The sequence below is a fragment of the Theropithecus gelada genome, chromosome 13 (assembly GCF_003255815.1).
Source record: "Theropithecus gelada isolate Dixy chromosome 13, Tgel_1.0, whole genome shotgun sequence".
Taxonomy (NCBI): domain Eukaryota; kingdom Metazoa; phylum Chordata; class Mammalia; order Primates; family Cercopithecidae; genus Theropithecus; species Theropithecus gelada.
The window spans coordinates 3,658,653-3,685,648 of record NC_037681.1 but is presented as its reverse complement, the minus strand read 5'-3'; the positions used below and the strand labels follow the sequence as shown (position 1 = coordinate 3,685,648).

The following is a 26,996-nucleotide window of genomic DNA, read 5'->3' as shown; positions in this document are numbered from 1 at the left end:
CCATCTGGTCCTGGACTTTTTTTTAGTTGGTATGCAATTAATAATTGCCTCAATTTCAGAACCAGTAATAGGTCTATTCAGAGATTCAACTTGTTCCTGGTTTAGTCTTGGGAGGGTGTATGTGTCCAGGAATGTATCAGTTTCTTCTAGATTTTCCAGTTTATTTGCGTAGAAGTGTTTATAGTATTTTCTGATGATAGTTTGCATTTCTGTGGGATCGGTAACTCCATGTGTTTTACTTCAGGTATCAGTGTATATGAATCCACCACTCTGACTTTCCAGTCTCATGGGAGGGCCTCTTGTTGAACAACTCTAAAGAAACCATAGAGAGAAAATGGGTTTTGGAAAACGTGCTCCTAGGAGTGACAGTAATGATGAGGAATTGACAACTGACAGGCAAGTAAGGTGACTCTCCACAAGGCCTAAAATTTTGCCAGTTATGATTTAACCCAGAATATGTTTGAATGTGCTTTCAACTATTACCAGCATGTTTGGGGTCATAGCAAGATAACTTTATATTAAGTCGTAGATAAAATGGGAAAATCAGGAAATTGTATGAAATATACAATAAGGCTGTGTATGATGGCTCAGGCCTGCAATCCTGTGATAGTTGATACAGTGTCAACTTGATTAGATTAAAGGTTGCAAGTACTGTTCCTTTCTGTGTCTCTCAGGGTGTTGCCAGAGGAGATTATTATTTGAGTCAGTAGGCTGGGGAAGGCAGACCCCCCAAATAATCTGGTGGGCATCATCTAATCAGCTGCCAATGAACATAAAGCAGGCAGAAAAAGGTGAAAAAGTGAGGCTGGCCTAGCCTTTCTACATCTTTCTCCTGTGCTGGATACTTCTTGCCCTCAAACATTGGACTACAAGTTCTTCAATTTTGAGACTCAAACTGGCTCTCCTTGCTCCTCAAACCTGCAGACAGCCTATTGTGGGGCCTTGTGATCCCCTAAGTTAATAAGTAATAAACTCATACATATGAGTTATATATAAACTAATATATATGAATTGTATATAAATCCATATATATTATGAATTATATGTAAACTCACATATATAATATGAATTTATTATGTATTGATTATATTACATATTAACTTACATACATATGTCATATATATATACCTATATATATCTTATTATTCTGTCCCTCTAAAGAATCCTTACTAATATAGATTTTGGTACCAGGAGTGGTTCTACACGAACAGAATATTAAGAATGCAGTTCTTTCGTTAGTTTTGGGGTTTCTGGAGTTTCGTTGGTTGTGGGGTTTCTAGAGTTGGCTGCTTAATAGAATTAAACCCCAAAATGCTAGGGATTGTACTTTTAATAGTATGGAGAACAATGATAGTCCTTGACATGAACTGTTTAGAGAGTTATAGAAAACAAACGCATTTGACACTCCTGAATCATCATTGATGAGAGGCAAGGAGTTTAGTGACTCTATACTTAGTACCCTTGACAAACGCTTTGCAAATCTATTTGATTTGCGAGGAAAGCACCTGCATCTTTGAAGAGCCCTGTAAAGACTCTTCTCTGTATGTCAGATCTAACGCTGAGAATTGCAGTCACTCAATTACAAAATTTAAATACAATTGGGAATAATTGGACCCTGAAGTGGCAGAGGCCAAGTGGTGGCACTCAACCCTCAAAGGCACTGTGGGCATACCTACTGTAATGGACAGAAGAGATAAAGCAGCAATCAGAATAGTCTGACTCAGGTAGAGCTCTGGCATTGGCTAATTAATCATGGTGTTCCTAGAAGTGAAATTGATAGGAAATCTAATGCATTCCTACTTAATTTATATAAGGAGAAAACTTCTAGGTCAAACAGACAAAAGACTAATTGGAATTATAAAAACAGAGATTCATGGCCCCTCCATTAATTTCTAGACTTGAGCCAGTTTACAGACCCAGAACACCTTGAATGAAGGGGAGGCCAGGTCCCCTTGAGGAAGGACCCCACTACATTACTGACCATTTGTGAAGTTAATCTTTCTCCCATCCTTCCCCCAAATAGACCTCTGGCCTTTCACCAGGGTAACTGTGCATTGGGGAAAGGGAAATGATAAGATATTTCCGGGACTATGGGACACTGGCTCTGAGCTGACGTTGATTCCACCCACAACGTCATTGCAGTCCTCCAGCTAAAGTAGGAGCTTATGGAAGTCGGGTAATTAATGGAGTTTTAGCTGAGGTCCAATATAGTGGATGCAGTGGGTCTCTGCTTCATCCTGTGGTCATTTCCCCAGTGCCAGAATACATAATTGATATGACACTTAGCAGCTGGCGGAACCCCCACATTGACTTCCTAACTGGTACAGTGAGTGCTATTATGGTAGGAAAGGCTATTATGGTATTATAAATGGTACAGCCATTAGAGCTGCCTCTACCTAGAAAGATAGTAAATTAAAAACAATATTACATCCCTTGAGGGACTGAGGAGATTAATGCCAACATCAAGGACTTGAAAGATTCAGGGGTGGGGATTCCCATCATATCCCCATTCACCTCTCCCATTTGGACTGTGCAGAAGACACAGGGATCATGGAGAATGACTGTGGATTATTGTAAGCTTAAATAAGTGGTAACTCCAATTGCAGCTGCTGTACCAGATGTGGTTTCATTGCTTGAGCAAATTAACACATCTGGTACCTGGTATGCAGCCATTGACTTGGCAAATAAGTTTTTTTCCATTCCTATCCATAAGACCCACCAGAATCAAGTTGCCTTTAGCAGGCAAGACCAGCAATATGCCTTTACTGACTTACCTCGGGGGCATATCTACTCTCTGGCTTTGTGTCATAACGTTATTTGAAGAGAACTTGATCGCTTATTGCTTCCGCAAGGTATCACACTGGTCCATTACATTAATGACATTATGCTGGTTTGATCCACTGAGCGAGAAATAGCAAACACACTGGATTTACTGGAGAGACATTTGTGTGACAGAGGATGTGAAATAAATCTGACTAAAATTTAGGGACCTTCTACCTCAGTAAAATTTCTAGGAGTCCAGTGGTGTGGGGTCTGTCGAGATATTTCTTCGAAGGTGAAGAACAAGCTGCCACATTTGACCCCTCCTACAACCAAGAAAGAGGCTCAACACCTAGTGGGCCTATTTAGATTTTGGAGTCAACACATTCCTCATTTGAGTGTTACTCCTGCCCATTTATCAAGTGATGCAAAAGGTTGCCCATATTCATTGGGGTTCAGAAAAAGAGAAGGCTCTGTAACAGGTCCAGGCTGCTGTGCAAGCCGTTCTGCCACTTGGTACATATGACCCACCAGATCCAGTGGTGCTTCAGGTGTCTGTGGCAGATAGGGAGGCTATTTTGAGCCTTTGGCAGACCCCTATATGTGAATCACAGTGTGGGCCTCTAGGATTTTGGTGTAAGGCTCTGTCATCTTCTGCAGATAACTACTCTCCTTTTGAGAGATAGCTCTTGGCCTGTTACTGGGCTTTGATGGAAACTGATCATTTGACTATGGGTCAACAAGTCACCATGAAACCTGAACTGCCCATCATGAAGTGGGTGCTTTCTCACCCATCTAGCCATAAAGTGGGCCATGCACAGCAGTATTCCATCATCAAATGGAAGTGGTATATATGTGACTGGGCTCGAGTAAGTCCTGAGGGCACAAGTAAGTTACACGAGGAAGTAGCTCTAGCTCATGGTCTCTACTCCTGCCACTCTGCCTTCTCTCCCACAGCCTGCACTGATGGCTTCATGAGGAGCTCCCTATGATCAGTTGAGGGAGGATGAGAAGACTAGGGCCTGGTTCATAGATGGTTCTGAACGATATTCAGGCACCACTAAAAGTGACAGCTGCAGCGCTACAGCCCTTTTCCAGGGACATCCCTGAAGGACAGCGGTGAAGGGAAATTTTCCCAGTGGGCAGAACACTGAGCAGTGCACCTGGATGTGCACTTTGCATGGAAGGAGAGATGACCAGATGTGTTTTTATATAGTGATTCACTGGCTGTAGACAATGGTTTGGCTGGATGGTGAGGGACTTGGAAGAAGCATGACTGGAGGATTGGTGACAAAGATATTTAGGGAAGAGGTATATAGATAGACTTCTCTGAGTGGTCAAAAACTGTGAAGATATTTGTATCCCATGTGAGTGTTCACCAACGGGTGACCTCAGCAGAGGAGGATTTTGATAATCAAGTGGATAAGATGATCCGTTCTGTGGATACCACTCAACCTCTTTCCTCAGACACCCCCGTCATCGCCCAATGAGCCCATGAACGTAGTGGCCATGGTGGCAGGATGGAGGCTATGCATGGATTCAGCAATGTGGATTTCTACTCACCAAGGCTAACCTGTCTATGGACATTGCTGAATGCCCAATTTGCCAGCAGCAGCAAAGACAAACACTGAGCCTTTTGTATAGCACCATTCCCCCGTGTGAGCGGCCAGCAACCTGGTGGCAGGTTGATCATATTGGACCTCTTCCATCATGGAAAGGGCAGAGGTTTGTCCTCACTGGAATAGGCACTTACTCTGGATATGGATTTACCTAACTGTACACAATGCTTCCGCCAAGACTACCATTCATAGACTCATGGAATGCCTTATCCACCATCACATTATTCCACATGGTGTTGCCTCTGACCAAGCACTCACTTTACAGGGAAAGAAGTGCAGCAGTGGGCTCATGCTCACGGAATTCCCTGCTCTTACCATGTTCCCCATCATCCTGAAGCAGTTGGATTGATAGAATGGTGGAATTGCCTTTTGAAGTCACAATTACAAGGCCAACTAAGTTACAATACTGTGCAGAGCTGGGGCAAAGTACTCCAGAAGGCCTTGTAGGCTCTGAATCAACACCCAATGTACGGTGCTGTTTCTCCCATAGCCAGGATTGACAGGTCCAGGAATCAAGGGGTGGAAGTGAAAGTGGAACCACTCACTATCACCCCAGTGATCCACTAGCAAAATTTTTGCTTTCTGTTCCCACGACATTACGTGCTGTTTTACTAGATGTCTTATTCCAGAGGGAAGAATGCTGCTGCCAGGAGACACAATAACAATTCCATTAAACGGGAAGTTAAGATGGCCAGCTGGACACTTTGGGCTCTTCCTACCTTTAAGTCAACAGGCTAAGAATGGAGTTACAGTGTTGGCTGCGGTGATTGACCCAGACTATCAAGATGAACTCAGTCCACTACTCCACAATAGAAGTGACGAAGAGTATGCATGGAACATAGGAAATCCATTAGGGCGTCTCTTGGTATTATCATGCACTCTGATTAAGGTCAGAGTGAAATGCAGAGAATAACCACACAGAAAGCGTCTCTCGGAGGTGGCACACCTGAGAGACCTGAGAACTACTGGCAAATGTGTCGAGAGTAATGAAACACATTAGCGTATAAGATCAAAAGAGTTGAAACTTACCCATGATATACATCAAGGCATGCATCATTATACAGATTGTAGTTAAAATGTGGAATCACACAAAGTGAAAATCTCAAATGTATCGAGGAAAACTGGTTTCTTATACCAGGGAAACAGTAAAAAAACACTTGGTTAACTGTTCATGGGACCAATAGAGGCAGAAGACAGTGAAATTACATATTTAAATGTTAGGTGGAGGGGACTCAACCAAGGATTCATTATCCAGTGAAAATACACTTCAAAAATAAAGGTAAAGTAAAAACACTTCTTTATGAACAAAATGAAGAGAAATGATTACTTGCAGATATATTCTATAAGACATTCAAGAGGAATTAATATTTAGGGATGTTCATATTTATTCCTCACTAAATGAGAGTTGGGATATTGTGTGGTGCTCATCTCCAGGCCCCTCCCTGTGTTCCAGGAGACAGGGTCACTCTCACCAGCAGGGCCAGTCAGGGTAATAACAGTGTCCTAGCCTAGCTCCGCGTGAAATAAGGACTGACACTGATTTCCTGCTGGCTCCCACTGCCCCCTGGACACGATGCCTGCCTGGGTCAAGGGGGATGATTCTGGAGAGATGTCACTCTGGCCATCAGCAGCCTAACTACCTTCATGAGCTCCCATTGTGAACAGAGTCCCATAAGCTGCTTGAGCCATGAAAGTTGGACTGAGAAATCCCACATCACTGCAATCAGAGGGGGGCTGTGAAAAGACCATGGAGGGGTTTCATACTATTACCAAACACCACTGAGCCATGGCTGCCACTCTGTCTGATGGGAGCCCCCGGGGGAAGACCAGCTCACGCTGTGGTCTAGAGGTCATTTTTGTCACCATCTTGGTTCTAGCTGGTTTGGGCCAGTTTCTGTAGTGCATCCTATTTTGTCCAGATCCTGTTTTGATCAGCATTGTCATGACCAATGTTGTAATCGGTGCTCAGAATACAAGTCCTGACGATCTCTTACCTTACACTCACTGCCTTCTGTGAATCAGATATTCTGATAAGGATCCTGTTGGATCCTATTCGAGCCAGGGGCCACACAGACCCCCACTGAGGGCTGAGGACCACAAGTATTTGAAGACAAGGAGAGGTCCAGAGAACGATAGCCTGTGACTGTCCTCTGTAAGACAGCTTCTCCCCAGATGGCTGAGGGCTGTCTTTGGCTGTGGCTGTGTCCTTCTTTCTGAATGATAATGAGGGATAGAGCAGGTCTCTAAGCAAGACCACATCAAGGCCCTCCTATGTGTGTCATTTTGTCCTGACATAGGTAGTACTGGATACACTTAGGACAATGAGGAGATTTATAATCACAAGGAAGAGAGACAGAGAGAGTAAGCAAGAGAGAGAAGGGTGGTGATGTGTGTATAGTACCAATGCTGAGAATATGTTCTGTAATGGTTTAGTGCTGGGTATGTTGCTCAAATAACCAGGTTCTATTACATGGAGCCTAAACATGTACCTTATATAGGAAAAGGGCCTTTGAACTTATGAATTAAGAATTATAAAATGGGCAGATTATCCTGTATTGAACAGGCAGGCCCTAAAGAGGCCTGTCTTTGTTAAATGTCTATCTCTACCTTATGAGGCATCACGATTGTTCTTAGAGATAGACAGACATTTTTAAAAAGGCTGCAGGAGAGAAGGCAGTTTGAAGACAGCGACAGAGATTGAAGTGATGTGGACTCAAGCCAATGAAAGCTGAAGCAAACAAAAGCTGGAAGAAGAGAAAAATAGACACCACTTATGGAGTCCCCTTAGAAGCTTGGTCTGATGACAGCCTGTTCTTGGTCCCTGAAACGAATGCGGACTTCTGGCCTCCAGAACTATAATAGAATATATTTCTGTTGTTTTAAGCCACCAAAGTTCTGGTAATTTGTTATAGCAGCCCAAGAATACTAATACACATGGGTCTTAGTATAAATCCGCCTAATGGTACAATGATGATTTGCAATCTCCACCTTCAATCCTCTAATGGTATGCATAACCAGTTAGAAGAATATTTTTATCATGGAAATATTGCACAGGAAACCTCGCAGTGTATGCAGGGGCATCTGTTAGTTATAGAACAAATACTGACAATTCTTAGTTGAAAATTACATCTGACTAGTAGTATCTTATATAGACTCCTCATTCTAAGACACACAATGATGCATCAACGGGGCCCTACGTAGTGTTTTCATACATATATATGTATAGGTACATATCCTGTTGCATCAACTAGAGAAACCCTCAAGACAGCCCTTGGTACCCTCGGTGATATATTTCACAGATGAGTTAACTGTTATCAGAGCACAGAGGTGGTTTGCCCAAAGATACATGGTCAGCAATTGTCAGGGCTGAGCTTGGAACCCAGGTCTGCATAATCTTAAATATATTGCTCCCACATAGCCACATTTGCTTCATAGAGGATTGAATGCCGTTAAATTCAGATAAGAGACAAAGTCAGAAGGGTGGTGTGAAATTCTCAACACAAGCTCCCTGCTATCTCTGCACCTTGCCATGATTACCCCAGTTATAAACTCAGGCCCTTCTGGAGTTTTGTCTACAAAGCAAAACTTCCTTGAAGTCTTTATAAATATTAAATGTCTTCCTTTCAGATTAGAGAGTAGGGGCACATCTTGCATTGCCTTGAACACTTTGCATCTTTTCTACCATCCTCATCTCTCTGACCCAGTCCTTCCCTCTCAAATTGTGTCTTGTAAATCTGATTTCTTCCCCAATATGAAAACAAATGAACAAATATTCCCCTATTTTTCTCATATCCAGAGGATACAAGAATTAATCACATATCCAGAGAGTAAGAGAGTTAATCAAATGATTTATCCTAGAGCATTTACACATAGGAAGGATTTTGGTGCTAGCCATCTTTGCAGTGGAATGTTCTCTCTCTTGTTAAAATTGATAATAAAAAATGACAAGATAGAACTATTTGGAAGAACAGAGGGTGACCATGTCCTTAAGGAGGTAAAAGACATTCCTACTCCTTGTGTTAGTTTCCTACTCCTGCTGTCACAAGTTACTAGGATCTTACTTACTTCATACAACACAAATTTATTATCTTACACAGTTCTGGAGGTGAGAAGTCTCACTGATTTAAAATCAAGGTATCAGTAGTGCTATATTCCTTCTGGAAGCTTCAGGGGAGAGAATCTGATTCTCAGCTTTTCATCTTCAAAGATAACCCCATGTTCCAGGCTGCATGGCCCCTTCCTTCATCACTGAAGCATCCCTCTCCATTGTCCCAGTTCCTCTCTGACTGTGACCCCCCTCCTCTCTCTTACAAAGACCTTTCTGATGATGCTGTCTTTCCCAGATAATTCTGGTGCGTCCTAAATTTTCTGAATATCCTTATGCATGAAAAAAATAATAATTGGCAAGAATTCAGACCATACTGTCCAAGAAAGAGGGTTTGTCCACTGTCTTAGGTTGGATTGTTCAGGGACAATAATGCCCATGCAGGCAGCATATTTATAATGCACCAGAAACACTGGGAGGAAACAAAGCAGTGAGACAAGAAAGAGAATAGGGACTCCGAAAGTCTCCTCAGCAAGGAGCTAACGCTGAGGATGACTGGAGCTTAAGCCCATGTGGAAACATGGGAAAATATCTTGCTATTATTCCACCTGAGAAGGGAGGGAGCTGGGGTATGTATACACCTCCCCTGTTCTCACTTATTTGGGGCTTTCCAGGAGGATGCTCATTTTAGGTGCTATGATAGGCCATGTGTTCAGGCAAGGCTGCCTTCTCCAGCTTCAGATAGAGCAGTGAGGAACAGATATGCCCATGGGGAGTCAGCAGATGTACCGCAAAAGGGAAAGGGAAACGGTAGAAAGAGAGACTGCCACACTCACCCACATACACACAAAAAATGTGTATTTCTATCCAGAACTGCTTCTCACTGAACCTAAATCTTAGCAAGCAGTTTGCTAGTAACTTCCCTTGAAATTCAGGCCCCTGGAAAGCAGCAGGAGATTTGTGCACAGACTATACCAATGTAGTCAGGTCACTCTTAGTCATGCAAGAGTAATGCTCCCTGGATTCCCCAGGCTCTAGTCTTCTCATGTCAGTGTAGTTGATTCCATTTTCCTTGCTACACAACCAGGCAGGGATGCCCCTAGGCAGAGGCAGATATGTGAGGTATAGGGGTTCAAATCTCTCTCTAAGTTTTATCCAGATTCAAAGTATTTCTCCATGTAAATGGGCTGTGGCTTGGCCAGAGATGGAGACTCTCTTTCCTGAAAGTGGGGCAAGGAGTCAGACGTCTGAGTCAGGATGATGTCCCCACTCACTGCTAAAGAGTCAAAGAGGAAAGTGGCTTTGACGGTGCAGGGCAGGGACATGCACTGAGTAGCCGCTAGTCTCACAGAAGAGGAGGTGTTCACTGACCTGGCCTTTCCCCAGGGCCTCTCCCTCACTTGCTTTCCAGGAAGCCAGGTTTTTTGAGAGCTGTACCTGAACACTCATGAACATTCTGGTGGGAAAGGCGGATCAGAGCATTAGGCAAGATGCATTACATTGGTCTTCTTCCTTTGGAGGCAATTGATCGTGAGGGTCTAGATTGGTTCAGAGTTTCAAGTTTATCCTGATTAAGGCTTCAACAGTTGGAGGAAGAAATGAGGTTTTTTTTAAGTAAACAGATCTAGCATTACTAGTCAACCCTTCATACTGATGACCTATGGGAAATAATACCCAAGAAGGGCAGAAAATTGGGTAGAATAAGGGCAGCTGCAAACCAAGATGAAGCTTCTGCCCATTGAGACCCTGGGTATTAAAGAGACTCATAGCTCTGGATAATGGAAGATCTGTGAGTGGCACAGGCACTGAGGAATCACAACATCATTATTGTGCCTCTGCAGGGAATTGCTTGAAAATATACTGGTAATAACGAATGTTTAAAGTCACTACAAATTCTTTGGAGTGTATTAAATATGCTTCTGATAAAGACCATTTTCCCCACATGAAACAATGGGAACCATGTGACAATCACAGAGGTGTTGTTAGTGTAGCGAATGGGATTCTTACTCACGCAACGTTCATTTAAGTAATGTGAAGATCTGACAGATGCAGCCTCTAAGACTTTATTAGACATTCCCTACAAATGGTCATACTCTCCTGTATACCCCCAATACAACTCTAAAATATATTACTCCATGTAGTCCTTATATTTGTATGAAGTTTTGACTTCTTTCCCCAAAATATCACTTGTCACAACAGTGGAACTAGAAAGAAATACATTCCCTCCAGGCAAATCTACGCTGCCCTGGTCTGACCTGGGACCCTAAGGACATTGTTCCCATGCTGAGTTACTGAGATGAACCAGTCCTGCAGCTGGGCTCAGCCTGCCCCATCCCCTGCTGATTTGCATATTCCCAGAGCACAGCCCTCTGCCCTGAAGACTTAATAGGCTAGTCACACCCTGTGCAGGAGTCAGTCCCAGTCAGGATACAGCATGGACATGAGTGTCTCCATTTAGCTCCTGGGGCTCCTGCTGCTCTGGCTCCCAGGTAAGGAAGGAGAACACTAGGAATTTACTCAGCCACTGTGCTCAGTACTACCTGGTTCTTCAGGGAAGTGCTCATATAATATGGTTAAAAGTGTAAATATTTGTTTTTGTGTTTCCAATCTCAGATGCCAGATGTGACATACAGATGACCCAGTCTCCATCTTGTCTGTCTGCATCTGTAGGAGACAGAGTCACCATTACTTGGCAGGTGATTCAGGGCATTAGCAACTATTTAAATAGGTATCGGCAGAAACCGGGGAAAGCAGATAAGTACGTTTCTGATCCATGTTGCATCCAGTTTGCAGATGGGGGTCCCATCTCAGTTCAGTGACAGTGGATCTGAGACATATTTCACTCTCACTATCAGCAACCTGCAGCCTGAAGATTTTACAATGTATTACCGTCAACAGGAGAGTAGTTCTCCTCTCCCAGTGTGACAACTCATAACATCAACCCCCATGGAAGCAGATGAGTAAGGCTGGGCTGCCCAAGATGCTCCTCCTGGTGCCTCCATCTGTTGAGTTGTTTCTCAGATGCAGCCAGGTTTTGAAGAACATTGTGAAATTTTGGTAGATTGTGCTGAGGTGACTCCTTTGAACCCACTCTCTTTCCTCCTCATCCCCAGCAGCACGGACTTGCAATGTCAGTCCTGATTTAATAAAGAGATTTGACCACCTGAGAAGTCTGTGTTATGGGACATTCAGAGTTATTATAGCAAAAGAGAAGCCACTCTAGCTGTTACAAGCAGGAATTGTTTTAAGTTATGGAATTAGTGTCTAAACTACAGCTTTTCAAAGCCTGTTCAATGTTAGTTAGGGAAGCAGATAGTAGAGATGGGATTCTCTGGGGCTCCTCTGGAAACCAGGGTGCACCCTGCCCTGCAGGTGTGGGCTGACTTACCACATGGTCCTTGTATCTGTCTGAGAAGCCCAGAGTGTGGGTGCTGATGCTCTTAGCCTCCTGCAGTATCTCTCTAGGTGATTCTCTAGTTCTTGACTAAGTCCACTTGTCTGCCTGCAGGTGTCAATGAGCATGGAGTCATTCTCTTCTGACTTCCAAATCTCATGGAAGGACCGCTCACTGAACAACTCTACAGAAATATATAGAGGGAAAAGTGGTTCCTAAGAACGTGTTTTCAGAAGTGATGGTCATGATGAGGAACTGACAGCTGAAAGCCCAACATGGTCAGTATTTTCACAAAATAGTGAAAAACTTTGCCAGTTACGGATGGCCCCAGAATACATTTGAATGTGCTCTCACATGTTATGAGCAGGGCTCTATCATAGGAAGACAACTTTATTAAGTCATAGACACAGCTTAAAAATCAGGAAATTGTATGACATATACAACAATCATTTTACAAACCAATGAAAAACATTTCTTGATAAAAACTAAAACAACAGAAAACTAAACATGGATGTAGGATTTTTTTCCTAATTACAAAAACTCTTTGCTACTCAAAATTTATGCAGAATCCAGCAGCATCATGAGCTCACTGAGAGCATGATACACATGCTACATAGCAGAACGACCTTCAGTTAACTGAATGAGAATCTTCACTTAGCCATGGTAGTTGGTAACAGGTGATCTATAAAAGGCTTAAGAAGCTATCTACTAGGTGATTTTTATTTCAGCTAAAGACATGTCATGGTGTCAGGTGCCTGTCCCAGCTACCCAGGAGACTGAGGCAAGAGAATAGTTGGAACCTGGGAGGTGGAGGTTGCAGTGAGCCAAGATCATGCCATTGCACTTCAGCCTGGGTGACAAGAGCAAAACTTTATTCCTGCCACCAAAGAAAAGAGATATATTATTGTCCTAATGAGGCTATTTAAAAAAATTTCAATGGAAAACCACATATTGCAAACATTCTCAGCTTTATTTTCTAATCAATGCAACATGAAATTTGAAAACATTGGGAAGATTGTAATGGTAGAGAAACATAATTATCTGTCCATGGAATAATAAAATACTTTGATGTTTAAATGGAGCAACAGTTTGTAGGGACTTTGATAATTGCCAAGGTGAAAGAGTAACTTAAAATTGTATATTTCTGTGTTCAGAAGTTTTAGACTGCATTCACCAGTTCAACTTGGTTCTGGGAGGTTGCTCACTCCTGCAAAACTTGCATTAGAATGTGGCACCTGGTTAGTTACTGCCCTTTAGCCTTGACCTTAGATGAATACAATTCATAGGCTAGAGACAAGCTTGGTTCCCTGAAGCAGAACCACCCAGCTGAGCCCTGCCTTGAAGAGCCAAGTTAATATTAAAATGAACATCCACAAATACAATACAACTTAATGGAAGACACTGACTTTTAAATAGTTGGTTACCAATCATTGTTGTGCAAAAAACTGACAAATGTAATATTTATGTATTTACACATACAAGATGTATTTTGTTATAATTAATGGCATTAGTATAAATGTTTAGTAATCTATTTATAAAGCTACCAAGGAGAGTTTTTAAAAGAAATTTAAAAAATAATATTTCAATAAAAATAGTAAAATTTACCTTATTAATGGAAATCCACACATATATAAAAACATGAATATAGGTGCTATATATATTTATTTGATAAATAGTTGGGTGCACATAGTTCCATATGTATATAGTCATGGCTAAATAAGGTCCTTTACATACATATATAAGCAACTGAATATCTGTACATAAAGAATAAACAAAGTTGGACTTCTTCACATCATATACACAAACTAACTCAAAATGCTACAGAGACCTAAATGTGAAAGGTAAAATAATAATGCTCTTTTAAGACAACTGAGATGTCAATCTTTGTGACTCTGAATGAGGCAATAGTTTCTTACATATGACACCAAAAAAACAAGCAATCAAAGGAAAAAATGATGAACTTCACTTTATCAAATGTAATAACTTTTATTCCGTAATGGACACTGAGAAGAAAGTGAAAAGACAACCCATATATCATATATCTGATGAGGAACCACCACCCAGAATATGTAAATAACTCTTATAATTCAATAATAAACATTGAAAAACACTTCTCAACTACAAATTGGGAAAAAAAAGACCTGTACAGAAGTTTATCAAAGAAGATATATACAGAGTCAATAAGTACATGAAAAGAGACTCAACATCCTTAGTCACTGGAAAAATGACAAACCGCAATCAGATATCTCCTCACATAACACTGGGATGGCAATCATAATCACAATAATAAACTGGAATATGTCAAGTGTTGGTAAGAACGTGAAGAGATTGGAATGGTTATTTATTTTTGGAGACGAGCTTTGTCCGTGTTGCCCAAGCTTGTCTTGAACTCCTGAGCTCAAGCAATCTGCCCACCTAGGCCTCCCAAACTACTGAGGTTACAGGTGTGAGCCACCATACCCAGCCAGTAATAATTAATTTTATGCATCAACATAACTGGGCTAAAGAGTGCCCTGATAGCTGGTAACACATTACTTCTGGGTGAGTCTGTGAGGGTGTTTCCAGAAGAGATTAGCATTTGAATCAGTAGAGTGAATAAAGAAGATTGGCCTCAGCAATGTGGGCAGAAATCATTTAATTCCTTCAGGGTACAAATGGAAGACAAAGGTGGAGGAAATGTACATTCAGTATTTTTTTTTAAATGTGATATTCATCTTCTGTCCTCAAACATCAGTGTTCTTGGTTCTTGGGCATTCACACTCAGACTGTGACTATCATCATTGGACCTCCAGTTTTCAGGCCTCTTTGAAGGGCCTCTTTTAAGGGCTCTTTGAAGGGTAATTGGCCTTCAATTAAAAAACACGACACTTAATATGCTCCTTAGAAGTACTAATAAATGCAACACAGAGCTTAAATTTATGGAATATTACAGAATGCAATGGGAGACAACACAGTGTGAGTAGCAAGAGCAGGAGCTGAGCGACCATTATCATCGTTAGCCTTCATGTGATAGCATCTAGTCACTATAGAATCTACTTTGATGTGAGACAGGGGATAAGTTCTAAACCCACTCAACGTGGTTGGACACACCTAAAAAATGAACAAGCTCAAAATCTACATGATGGTGATATCCCAAGGGGCTATACTCTTAAATCAAAGTGGTGAAAAATAAATGATTCCCAAAACTGAAAGTGGATACCAAGCCGAATCAGAAGACAATCAAATGGCCAATTACAAAGAAGCCTCAAAATAAGGTGGAATAAAGACAAGGTTTCTGTGTCTGTGCCTCGGCAGTGAGAAACAGGCAAGTGGCCTTGGTGGTGTGGGTGGCTCTGTTCCATAAGGTCACTCATGTGGGCAGAAGGCATGACCACCCTCAGCACACAGCCTTCCTCCTTCCTGACAGTCACTGCCTCGATGCCCATTCTCAGCAGCAAGAGTGGAACAGAGTGGAGAAAAAGCTGTTCTCTTCTAAAGATCAAAGAAAACTTGAGCTTTGCATCAGGGATAAATGTTCTTTTGCATAAGGCACACATTTGTGAAATGTTTTGCTGTGTAAATCTCATGAAAAACTCACATTTTGTTTGTTTTAATTTGAAAATGTATTTACACATTATTTGGAAATAACTTGGAATATAGTGTCATATTTTGGCAGCCTATCTGAAGTTGTCATTTTCTGTTGACATTTACTGCCCAAAAATCATCTGTAAAACAGACTTTTATTTGTGACTAACACGTCTCCTCTTAAAGGAATCTGTCTTTTTATCTCTTCAGACTCTTTAAGCTCTTTAATTGGCCTTTTGTTTTTAAAATATTCCATGAATTCAGTTTAAAATATTATTTATGTAAATTAATTAATTAGCTTTCACTATTACAAAATAAAAAATCATATATGTTTCCATGTGAAACACTTGCCCCTTGAGGGCAAACAAATCCCACAATGAGAAACAGAGAGTGCCATGAACAAAGAAATACTGGAAATGGAAGGGTGATGGTGTGTCACTGTCAACAGGGAGCCCTAAGGCTAAAACAGGGTCTCATGTGTGACCTGGAGAATGTGGAAGGAGCTGACAGGGTGCTGAGTTGTGGGGAGAATCTGATCTGTGCTCTGTGCTCTGAGACTGGAAGCCAGACCCTGACCACCAGTGTAGCTGCAGGAAATAATCGAGCTAGATGGGTTAAAAGGAGTTCATAAGCTTGAAACCCCATCCAACAGAATTAGTGTTCTTATCAGAATAAAATCCAGAGAGCTCTCTTCTTCCCAATCTCTCTTTCTCTTGCTCCCACCCTTATCCCCATCCCTCCATCATTGTCTATGAACCAAGAAGAAGGTTCTTAATAGAAAGTGAACCCTGCTGGACCCTGATCTTGGACTTCCAGCCACCAAAAGATGTTAAAATAAATTTCTATTGTTTAAGCCATCTGGGCTAGAGTACCTTGGCGTGGCAGGGGGAGCCAAGTAATCCACCATCCCCACTCCACCTGAGTAGAATCAGCATCAGGAGGCTCCTGGTGGATGTGGGGGCCCAGCTTTGCTCCTCTTCTAGCTGCTATCTGACTATCTGGTGAGGAGAAAGGACTCAGGCTTCATCCTCAGTTTGGTTGCATTAAACACAAATGTTTCCTTCACAAACAGATAATTAGCCTGCTTTGGTTTCTAATTAGAATTACTTCAAACTGCAAGAATGACTTGTTGCAGTTAATATTTTGTGATGTTCACATTGGGTCTCCATTTAGATGTCAGTGGGGACATTGTATGGACCCCGTCTCCAACTCCCCTCTCCGTGTCCCAGGAGGGAGGGTCACTGTCACCTGCATGTCTGGCTAGAGTATGAACAGTGTCCTAGTCTGCCACCAGCTGAACACGGCTCCTTCTTTTAGCCCCTGCTGGCTCGTGCTGCCCCTGTACACAAGGCCTGGGTCAGGGGTGCTGGACCCGGACAGACGTGTCTCTGTCCATCAGCAGCTGAGCTTTTTAAATGGCAGTTCATTCTAAATAGAGTCCTGGCAGTCCTGTGAGCCACAATAGCTGGGCAGAGATCTCACATCGCTCCAGCCAGAGGGCAGGCTGCCAATGAACTGTGGAGTGCTTTTTCCTGTGAACACAGTCACTGAGTCACCTGTGCTGCTCTGTCGGATGGGAGGCCCCAGGAGAGGAAGTACCCATACTGATCCTTAACATAAAATGTCCCTGCACCTAGGAGTCCAGATCCACTACCCCTCTCTCCAGCACCTGCACCTCTGAGCACTTCAGAACCCCCATGGGTCTCTCAGCATTCTCAGCCTTAGGCCATCAGAGCTTGGCCCAGCAGGGACATTGGGGAGGATCCTCAGCTTTATGACGCTTGGGCTCTGTGGTGGGAAAGGGGCCATGGGGTGGGACATCATTGTTGGTTTTCATTGTTCATGCTCAGTTGATCAAAGTACGTTATACCAACAATTAAAGTGATACCTGTTTATATGTAAATTTGAATATTATATTTATTCCTAATGTAGATGCATAGTATATACAAAAATATCAATACAATACACATCTAAAGTATTACATATAATTAATATGTCAAGTTTGTTACAAATACACATATAAATATTCACATAACTCTATGTTTATTTATTTTGCATATGCTAATTTTTCCTTCTAACTATAACAGAATCTGGGACTCTGGGATCATTTACTGACCTCTTTGGCTCTAGCACAGTCCTGATCATTGAGGACCAGTGAGGACAGAGCTAAGGGCAGCCGGACCCAGGAGCCCAGGCCCAGCCCTAAGGCCCTGGCCTCTGAGACTTTCACCCTGGCAGTAGACTCTGCAGGGTGCAGCACCTATGAGTGTGTGAACAGTTTCCTTCCCTGAAGCTCCTTTGGGACAGCACCATGGGCCGGGCCTTTGGTTCCTCCCAGGTCCTTAGTCCCGTTGCTCTGGAGGGCAACTGCTTCCTCCACAGCCCAGAGCCAAAGCCCAGCAGCTCTCAGGCAGTGCAAGCCTGACCTTAGTCCTGGTTTGAAGATCTTATTATAAATGTCTCCTTTCCTCATTTATTCTGGTAACTGAGAGTCTGTCCCTGAGTTAAATGCATAGGCTACGTTTCCACAATTGCTGATGCTGATGAGGTCATGTGAGAATTTGAAATTTGACTTTATTTTCATCAGCAGGACCTGGATTCTTCTAATATTGCCAGTTGAAGATGCCCATAGATTGTCTCCTCCTCATACAACTTTTCTTAGAGGCACAGTGCAATTTAAAATGTGGCAAAGCTTTTAACACCTACAGAGCATCCACTCCCTCCTTTTTTAGTGCATAGGGCACCGGCTTTGTCCTGTTTTGTGTGACAACGACACTGAACCTCTCCCAGCCCAGGATAGGAGTCTTCAGGTGCACATGTGATCAGCTCGGCAGTGAGATATCAGGCATGTGAAGCACGGGCAGGGCTTCTGGAGAAAATGGTGATTCTTCATAAAAAAGGGAAGTTGAAGAGCTTTGCCCTGTATTTCCTCCCGGGACAGTTACCAGAGGACATGAAGTTTAGAACCTCTGCAGCCCTCTTGAGACCACAAGGCATTGACCCCAGACAGAAATGCCAATGTGGTCAAAGTAACAAAGCAGAAATTTAGAAAGATTCCGGAGGCTGTCTGGCGTCAGCAGGCTGCTGCACGAACCCTCAGTGCTCCAACTCTCTGAAATGATCTCATTGTTTAAACCATTGCTTTTCTTTCTTTCACTTGTTTCTAAAATTATCCTAACTTATCTATAAACGACACTTAAGAGAAAGAGCTTTACTGGGTCATGAACCTGCTCTTTAGAATAAGAAATGCATTATTATGTGTGTGGGTGTTTGTGGATGTCAGAGGCAGGAAAAGCAGGAACCAGAATAAATGATGTCCTCCCCTCACATCTTGGTGCTTCTGTGTCCATGGCTAGGGAAAGCACAACAACATATACATTCTGCTCTCTTCTTGTCTTTATTTCTCTTTTTATATCTTAAGCATGAACATCCCCTTGTTGTCCTTAATTCCTCCCTCCATTAAGGTCATGAAATTAGAATTGTGGTCAAGAAAGAGACAAGAACACTTGGAGAAGACATAAAATCTGGAGATTGTATGCATCTCCTCAACACCACCATAAGGTTTACAGGATTCTCTTCTTTTTCCGGGGTTTTTGAAATGAAGATTCTGACTGCTCCAGTCACTTTTCTATCAGAGGTGGCATTTGAAGGGATTACAAAGAAAGCTTCCGGGCAGTGAGTGCTGGATTCAAAACAGAGTAGCTGGAGGTTGGGTCTGGATTCTCAGCGTGGAGGAGACCAGAGTGTGTCTTGGGAAACACTGTGGATGTGGGAAGAAAGGACACAGAATTCAGACTGGTGGCCACAGCCTTTGGAGCCAAAGAGTAACACAAATGGGGCTCAAAGAGAAGCCAGACTAAAAGTGTTATAGTCAACTGTCATTTTGATTATCTTTCTCATGCCACACATAAAAAGGTAGGTAGAAATTTTTATGGTAAAAATAATGTGTAGGAAACTTCATTGCCTTTAGTGCAACACTTAGTAGTTGTAGAATAAATATTTAAAAATTTGATTTGAAAATGATATTTAGCTACTAATATCTTACATACTCTATTCTAAGATATTCAAACATGCAGAGAAAGGGGACTGGAGAGAGAGATATATATGTATGTATGTGTGTGTGTATATATATATGTATACATTCTGAATTTGGAAGAAGTATTTAGGGTTGGAACAGCAGCTTGGTGAAAGGAGAAAGGCCCTGATTCTGTCCACATTTCTGCTTTGTCACCTTTACCACATTGGATTTTCTGCTTTGGCTCAATGCCTCATGGTCTCTACAGGACTGCAGTGGCTCTAAGCTTCATGCATATATATGTATAAACTTCATACATGTATACACATATTTAAACTTATATACATTTATCAGACTAATATATATACATATACAAACATATTTATCTGATAAATATATATATTCATATCTCTATATGCATATATATATGTATATTTATCTCTACACATTCACACACATATACTTCAAGGTATATCATCTGGTTAAATCCTCAGGGCACCCCATGATATGCATAGTTCTCTAATTCACAGGGAAGGAGACCAATTACCAGACCTCCTGGGTGGTGTGCCCAAAGTCACATGATCAGCACGTGCATGGCTGGGATGTCACCCAAATCTGCCTGCCCTTATTATATTCCTTTCATGCAGCCATTTTCATCCCATGGTTGAGCCCACAGGCTGTAAAAAGGGAGAAGACACTGTAGGGACAGTGTGGACTCCACAGCTCCCTGTTGCCTCTGCCTCACACCATGCTGACCTTAATCATAAACTAGCTTTATCTGCAGTTTCCTCTAAAAAACACAAGTCTGTCAATGCCTTTATCAACTGTGAATGATTTTATTTTGGACTTGTGAGCAAGAACACTTCTTTCTTTTCTCTGACACTTTCTACATCTTCTATTTCTTTTTAAATCTCTCTGGTTCAGTCTGTCTCTCTCAGAATGTGTTCTGCAAGTTTAATTTGCCCTCCTAATATATATGCATATATAAAAAACCCTTCTCCCCTCACGTGCCGTGAGAGCTGACCACTAGGCTCTTAAATACCCAGCTTGTTCAAGAGCCATTCAAGGGGTTTGACCCAAGACATTTTAAGAGAATTCTTAGGAGCATTCTGGTGCTATGCCGCCCCCTCCCTTCCAGCCCACAATAGGATGTATTCTGTCTCTTGTGAAAATTGATGGCAAATGATTACAAGATTCACTTTTCTTGGGAGAACAGAGAGCAACCAAGCACGCAGAAGAAAACAGACATCTCTTCCTCATGCACTAGTATCTTATTATTGTTGGAACAAATAAATATGTCCTCAATGGCTTCACACAACACAAATGTATTATTGTGTATTTCTGGAGGTCAGAAGTCTCGCTGAACTAAAATCACAGAGTGAGTAGGGCTGTATTCTTTCTGGAGGCTCCAAGGTAGAGAATCAGATACTATGCTTTTGTGTAAAAGATACCCTCACATTTCTGGCTTCATGACCCCATCCTTTCTCCCCCCAGCACCCCTCTCCATTGTTCTGCCTCCTCTCTGACTGTGCCCCTCTTGCATTCCCTATTATAAGAACCCTTGTGATTACATTGGTTTGACCCAGATAATCCAGGATACTCTCCTGACCTCAAATTTCTTCACTTAATCACATCTGTCAAGTTCCTTGACATATAAAGTAACATTCCTAGATTTCAGATATTAGGACATGAATATCTTTGGGGTGGGGGGGGCATATTTGTCCCTAAACTAACTCTTATCATCTCCACAACTGTCCAATCCTAAATCTGAATGAAAACTCACAGGACAGATTTATGAAGCAAGAAAGCTAGAAATAATTTGGGACTTGGGGATCCACTGACCTGTGGCTTTTAAGAGTGGGAGAAATTTACTCCATTGCCTCTACTGTGGTCTTCATGGTATGTATCAATTTTTAGCTTTATTTTGTGAGTCACAAGAAAGGAATTACTGCATTTTGTCTGTTTGTTTACTTTGAGTTATGGGATATATATGCTGAATATGCAGGTTTGTTCCTTAGGTATACATGTGCCTTGGTGATTTGCTGCACCTATCAACCTGTCAACTAGGTTTTAAGCCCTGCATGCATCAGGTGTTCCTCCTAAAGCTCTCCCTCTCCTTGTCCCCTGTCCCCCCATAGGCCCCATTGTGTGATGTTCCTCTCCATGTGTCCATGTATTCTCATTGTTCAGCTCCCACTTACAAGTGAGAACATGCAGTGTTTGGTTTTCTATTCCTGTGTTGGTTTGCTGAGGATGGTGGTTTCCAGTTTCATCCATGTCCCTGCAAAGGACAAGAACTCATTCTTTTTTATGGCTGCATAGTATTCCATGGTGCATAAATGCTACATTTTCTTTATCCAGTCTATCACTGATGGGCATTTGGGTTGGTTCAAAGTCTTTGCTATTGTACATAGTTCTTTAATAAAGATAAGTGTGCATATGTCTTTATAGTAGAATGATTTATAGTCCTTTGGGTATATACCCATAATGGGGTTGCTGGGTCAAATGGTATTTCTGATTGTAGATCCTTGAGGAATTGACACACTGTCTTCCACAATGGCTGAACTAATTTACACTCCCTCCAACAGTGTAAGAGCATTCCTATTTCTCCACATGCTCACCAGCATCTGTTGTTTCCAGACTTTTTAATGATTGCCATTCTAGGTGGTGTGGGATGGTATCTCACTGTGATTTTGATTTGCATTTATCTAATGGCCAGTGATGATGAGCTTTCTTTCGTATATTTGTTGGCCACATAAATGTCTTCTTTTGAGAAGTGTCTGTTTATATCTTTTGCCCACTTTTTGATGGGGTTGTTTGTTTTTTTTCTTGTAAATTTATTTAAGTTCATTGTAGATTCTGGATATTAGGCCTTTGTCAGTTGGACAGATTGAAGAAGTTTTCTCCCATTCTCTAGGTTGCCTATTCACTCTGATGATAGTTTCTCTTGCTGAGCAGAAGCTCTTTAGTTTAATTAGATTCCATTTGTCAGTGTTGGCTTTTATTGCAATTGCTTTTGGTGTTTTAGTCATGAAGTCTTTGCCTATGCCTATGTCCTGAATGGTATTGCCTAAGTTCTCTTTGTATAAATTAAATCTAAGATAGATTGGCAAAAGGGAATTAAGTACTTCCTGTTCTTTTTCCTCATCAAAAAGGGAGAAGTAATAAGGAATCACACAAGAGATAGAGCCCTCTCATGAACTGGAATTTGTTCAGTGTCTTGGGTTGTGTCCACCAGCAGGAAGGATTTCTGTGCAGGCAGCATATTTACATTGGGAGGGAAGGCAGAAAGTGAGGCAGAGACCAGAGATGGATAATAAAAGTCACCTCAACAAACCACCTAACTCTTAGGATCACTGAAGATGAACTCCATGTAGAAATATGGGGAAAATACCCCTGGGCTATTTCACCTGAGAGGGGAGGGAGTTGGGGTATGTATACATCTCCTCTTGTCATTACCCACTGAGGGCTTTCTGTCTTAATCTGTTTTGTACTATTATAACAGAATGCCTGAGACTGTAACTTAATAAAGAAGAGGAACCATTTTTCTCACATTTCTGGAGAAGTTGAAAATCAAGGAACTGGCAGTTTTGCATCCAATATCTGTGCTTTCAAGATGGAATTTTGAGCACTGTGTCTTTCAAAGGGAAGGAAGGCCACGGCCTGGAATGAATGGCAGAAGAGCAAAAGAGAAAGAGAGAGAAAGAAAGAGAGAGAGTGAGAGCCCACGTCCACAAGTGAGACAGACCAGGGATCCCTTCTTAGGGGCAACTGAATCTTCCCCAAGCATGGAAGTAAACGACAATCTTAGGTCCCTTTGAAGGAAATTCCAGGCACCTAGCTGGCCTTGAGAAATAAAAAAGTAACATGAGAAACAAGGACGCAGTCATAACCCTCCCCCCAAAAAAAAATAGCCAAAGAAGACAAAATCATGGGATGTTTGCTTTCCCTATACAAACTAAAGAATATATCTTAGCATATGTCTCCGACTTGTTTTTCAGAAACATAGAACACCTCCAAATGGATCTACCAGCACATAGATCTCAAATAAGTGGGAATTGGGGACTGAACTCTGACCCTGGTTCTTTGTCCTAAATTTCTACCTGAAAGGCCTTAAGAAAGCCACATACGGGTTACCTTTTCCCAGTGCCAGAGGTGCCTAGGGTTGGGGTCTTCGCTCAGGGACAGAGACCCGACACTGAGCAGCGGCTTCCCCGGAATGGAGGGACATGCACGCCGGAGGAGACTAAAGGAACCCGGGTCGGACCAGATGGGAACCACTGACCATTGCCCATGGCGGCCCTAGCCCTAACAGCCAGAACGTCACTAAATACGTCGTTCGAGTCCCCAAGAATACAACCAAAAAATGTAACATCGTGGCTTTTAATGCAGCGAATAAAGTCAGCTTTGCTACGTGGAATCAGGCTCGGCTGAAGCGGGGCTTGAGCAACAAGAAAATCTACCAGAAGGAGGAGATGTCCGAATCCGCGCGGGCAGCGAGTTCAACCGCAAGCTTCGGGAGGAGGCTCGGAGGAAGAAGTACGGCATCGTCCTCAAGGAGTTCTGGCCCGAGGACCAGCCCTGGCTGCTCGCAGTCAACGGCAAATCGGGCAGGAAGTTCAAGGGCATCAAGAAGGGAGGGTGACAGATAACACGTCTTACTACATCTTCACCCAGTGCCCTGATGGGGCCTTGGAGGCCTTCCACGTGCACAACTGGTACAATTTCACTCTGCTGGCCCGGTAGGCACCGCACGCTCACTGCCGAGGAGGCCGAGGAGGAGGGGGAGGGGAGGAACAAGGTGCTGAACCACTTCAGCATCATGCAGCAGCGGCGGCTCAAGGATCAGGACCAGCACGAGGACGAGGGGAAGGAGAAACGCGGTCGCCGGAAGGCAAACGAGCTGCGCATCCACAACCTGGAGATGTCATCCGATGCCAGCCACGCCAGCGGTGAGGAGAGCGGCAGAGCCCCCAAGGCCAAGAACAAGGAGCCACTGGCCAAGGGCGGCAGGAAAAAGAAGAAGAAGGGCTCAGACGATGAGGCCTTCGAGGACAGCTGTGATGGGGACTTCGAGGGCCAAGAGGTGGACAACATGTCGGACGGCTCCAGCAGCTCCCAGGATGAGCCTGAGAGCAAGGCCAAGGAGCTCCAGCAGGAGGAGCGGCCCAAGGGTATTGATGAGCAGAGCAACAGTAGTGAGGAGAGTGAGGAGGAGAAGTCGCCCGAGGAGGACAAGGAGTAGGAGGAGGAGGAGAAGGCGCCCACCCCGCAGGAGAAGAAGGGCAGGAAAGACAGCAGCTAGGAGTCAGACAGCTCAGAGGAGAGCGACATTGACAGCTAGGCCTCCTCGGCCCTCTTCATGGAGAGGAAGAAGACGAGAGAGTGGAAGCCACGGGAGAGTGGAAGCTGTCGGGAGGGAGCTGGAGGGGCAACAGCCGCCCAGGCATGCCCAGCGCAGAGGGCGGCAGCACCTCCTCCACGCTGCGGGCGACTACCAGCAAACTCGAGCAAGGGAAGCGGGTGAGCGAGATGCCTGCAGCCAAGCGGTTGCGGCTGGACGTGGTGCCCCAGAGCCTGTCCAGGAAGTCGACACCCTAGCCGCCATCCGGCAAGTCAACATCCAGCAGCGGCGACGTGCAGGTGACTGAGGATGCTGCGCGCCGCTACCTGACAGGGAAGCCCATGACCACTAAGGACCTACTGAAAAAGTTCCAAACCAAGAAGACAGGGCTGATCAGCGAGCAGACAGTGAACGTACTGGTCCAGATCCTCAGGCGCCTCAACCCTGAGCGCAAGATGATCAGTGACAAAATGCCCTTCTCCCTCAAGGAGTGAGGCTCTGTCCAACACACGGCTCTGCCCTCCAGAACTCAGGCTTTCACTGCCCCTTCGCCATCCTGGAGTGAGGCTCTATCCAGTACACGGGCTCTGCCCTCCAGAACTCAGGCTCTCACTGCCCCTTTGCCATCATGCTCCCGGACTCCCAGGGCCCTGTAGTTAGCAATTCTGGAAAAGTTTAAGCCATCTCCTCCTCGGGCGGTTCCTTCTGGACTCTTCAGATGCCTGTTAGGCCTCCTTCTTATTGTCCTCTTTCTCCCAGCTCAGCCTCCCTCACACTGACCAAGGGCCTGTGCTGCTCACTGGGTAACTTCTACAGTCCTCCCTTCTGCCTCCCTAGGTCTCTCTTCAGCAGTGACTTATCCACCACATAGTCCATTAAGTCTTCAGTTTTGGCTGGGCATGATGATGAGTGCCTGCAGTCCCAGCTAATTGGGAGGCTTAGCCCAGTTCAAGGCTGCAGTGAACTACGATGGTGCCACTGCACTCCAGCCTGGGTGACAGAATGAGATCCTGGCACACACACACAAAAGTATCCAGGCATGGTGGCAGGCGCCTGTGGTCCTAGCTATTCTGTAGGCTGAGGCACGAGAATCACTTGAACCTGGGAGGTGGAGGTTGCTGTGAGCTGAGACCACGCCAGTGCACTCCAGCCTAGGCGACAGAGTGGGACTCAGTCTCAGAAAAAAAAAAAAAAAAAGCCACATCCATGGGCCAGGGCGAATATTCTTTCAAGCTGACTCCAAATTTTTAAACAAAGCTTCTTTTCTAAACCAATTGCACATCAGAAAATGTTTGGATCTATTGATGTCTTGTAAGATATCCCACTGCTTCATGATATCCTGCCCTCTTAGGCCAAAAACAAAGTGTAACCTCCATGTAATGATTTCTTTTCTTTTTTTTTTTTTTTTTGAGACGGAGTCTCGCTCTGCCGCCCAGGCTGGAGTGCAGTGGCCGGATCTCAGCTCACTGCAAGCTCCGCCTCCCAGATTTACGCCATTCTCCTGCCTCAGCCTCCCGAGTAGCTGGGACTACAGGCGCCCACCACCGCGCCCGGCTAGTTTTTTGTATTTTTTAGTAGAGACGGGGTTTCACCGTGTTAGCCAGGATGGTCTCGATCTCCTGACCTCGTGATCCACCCGTCTCGGCCTCCCAAAGTGCTGGGATTACAGGCTTGAGCCACCGCGCCCGGCCTCCATGTAATGATTTCTAACTTTGCCTGTAACTTCTGATTTCCTGAAGTTTATTTCTCCTTTTAAAAAACCCTTATCTGTAAGCCATCAGGCAGGTCAGGATGGAGGCATTAGCTGCCGGTCCTCTTTGCTTGATGCCCGCAAATAAATGCCTTCCTTTTTCCTGCCACAAACTCAGTGTGGATAATTGGTTATACTACACTGAGTGATCTAAATCCAGTTTATTTCCATAACATAAGCACTGCTCATAGTGGCATATATCTATTCATGAGGGCAGAACCCTCATGATTAAACACTTCCCATTAGGCCCTGTCTCTCAATTCTGTTGCCTTTGGGATTAAGGTAACAGCAGGTAGATTCAAGGGGACACAGTGAAACCATAGCACTGACCGAGGGAAGGCTCATTCCAAGCCCTGTGGTCTGCCATGCATGCAGGCAGAGCTGCTTTTCTCAGAGACAGCAGTGAGGGACAGAGGTGGGAATAGGGAACCAGCAGAAGCACAGTGAAAGCAAAAGGCCTGAATGCAGACATGGACTGATGCATTCATCCAGAAAAAAGCACCTG

The 26,996-nt window shown here is 43.6% G+C and overlaps 1 pseudogene across 1 annotated transcript; it reads left to right on the top strand.

Moving 5' to 3' along the window:
• The first annotated feature begins 9,192 nt into the window (after positions 1-9,192).
• LOC112605313 lies at positions 9,193-25,938 on the top strand (annotated as a pseudogene). The gene is made up of 4 exons (XR_003115387.1): positions 9,193-9,234; positions 10,883-10,913; positions 11,038-11,182; positions 23,668-25,938. The product of XR_003115387.1 is annotated as a general transcription factor IIF subunit 1-like (transcript).
• Positions 25,939-26,996: the final 1,058 nt, after the last annotated feature.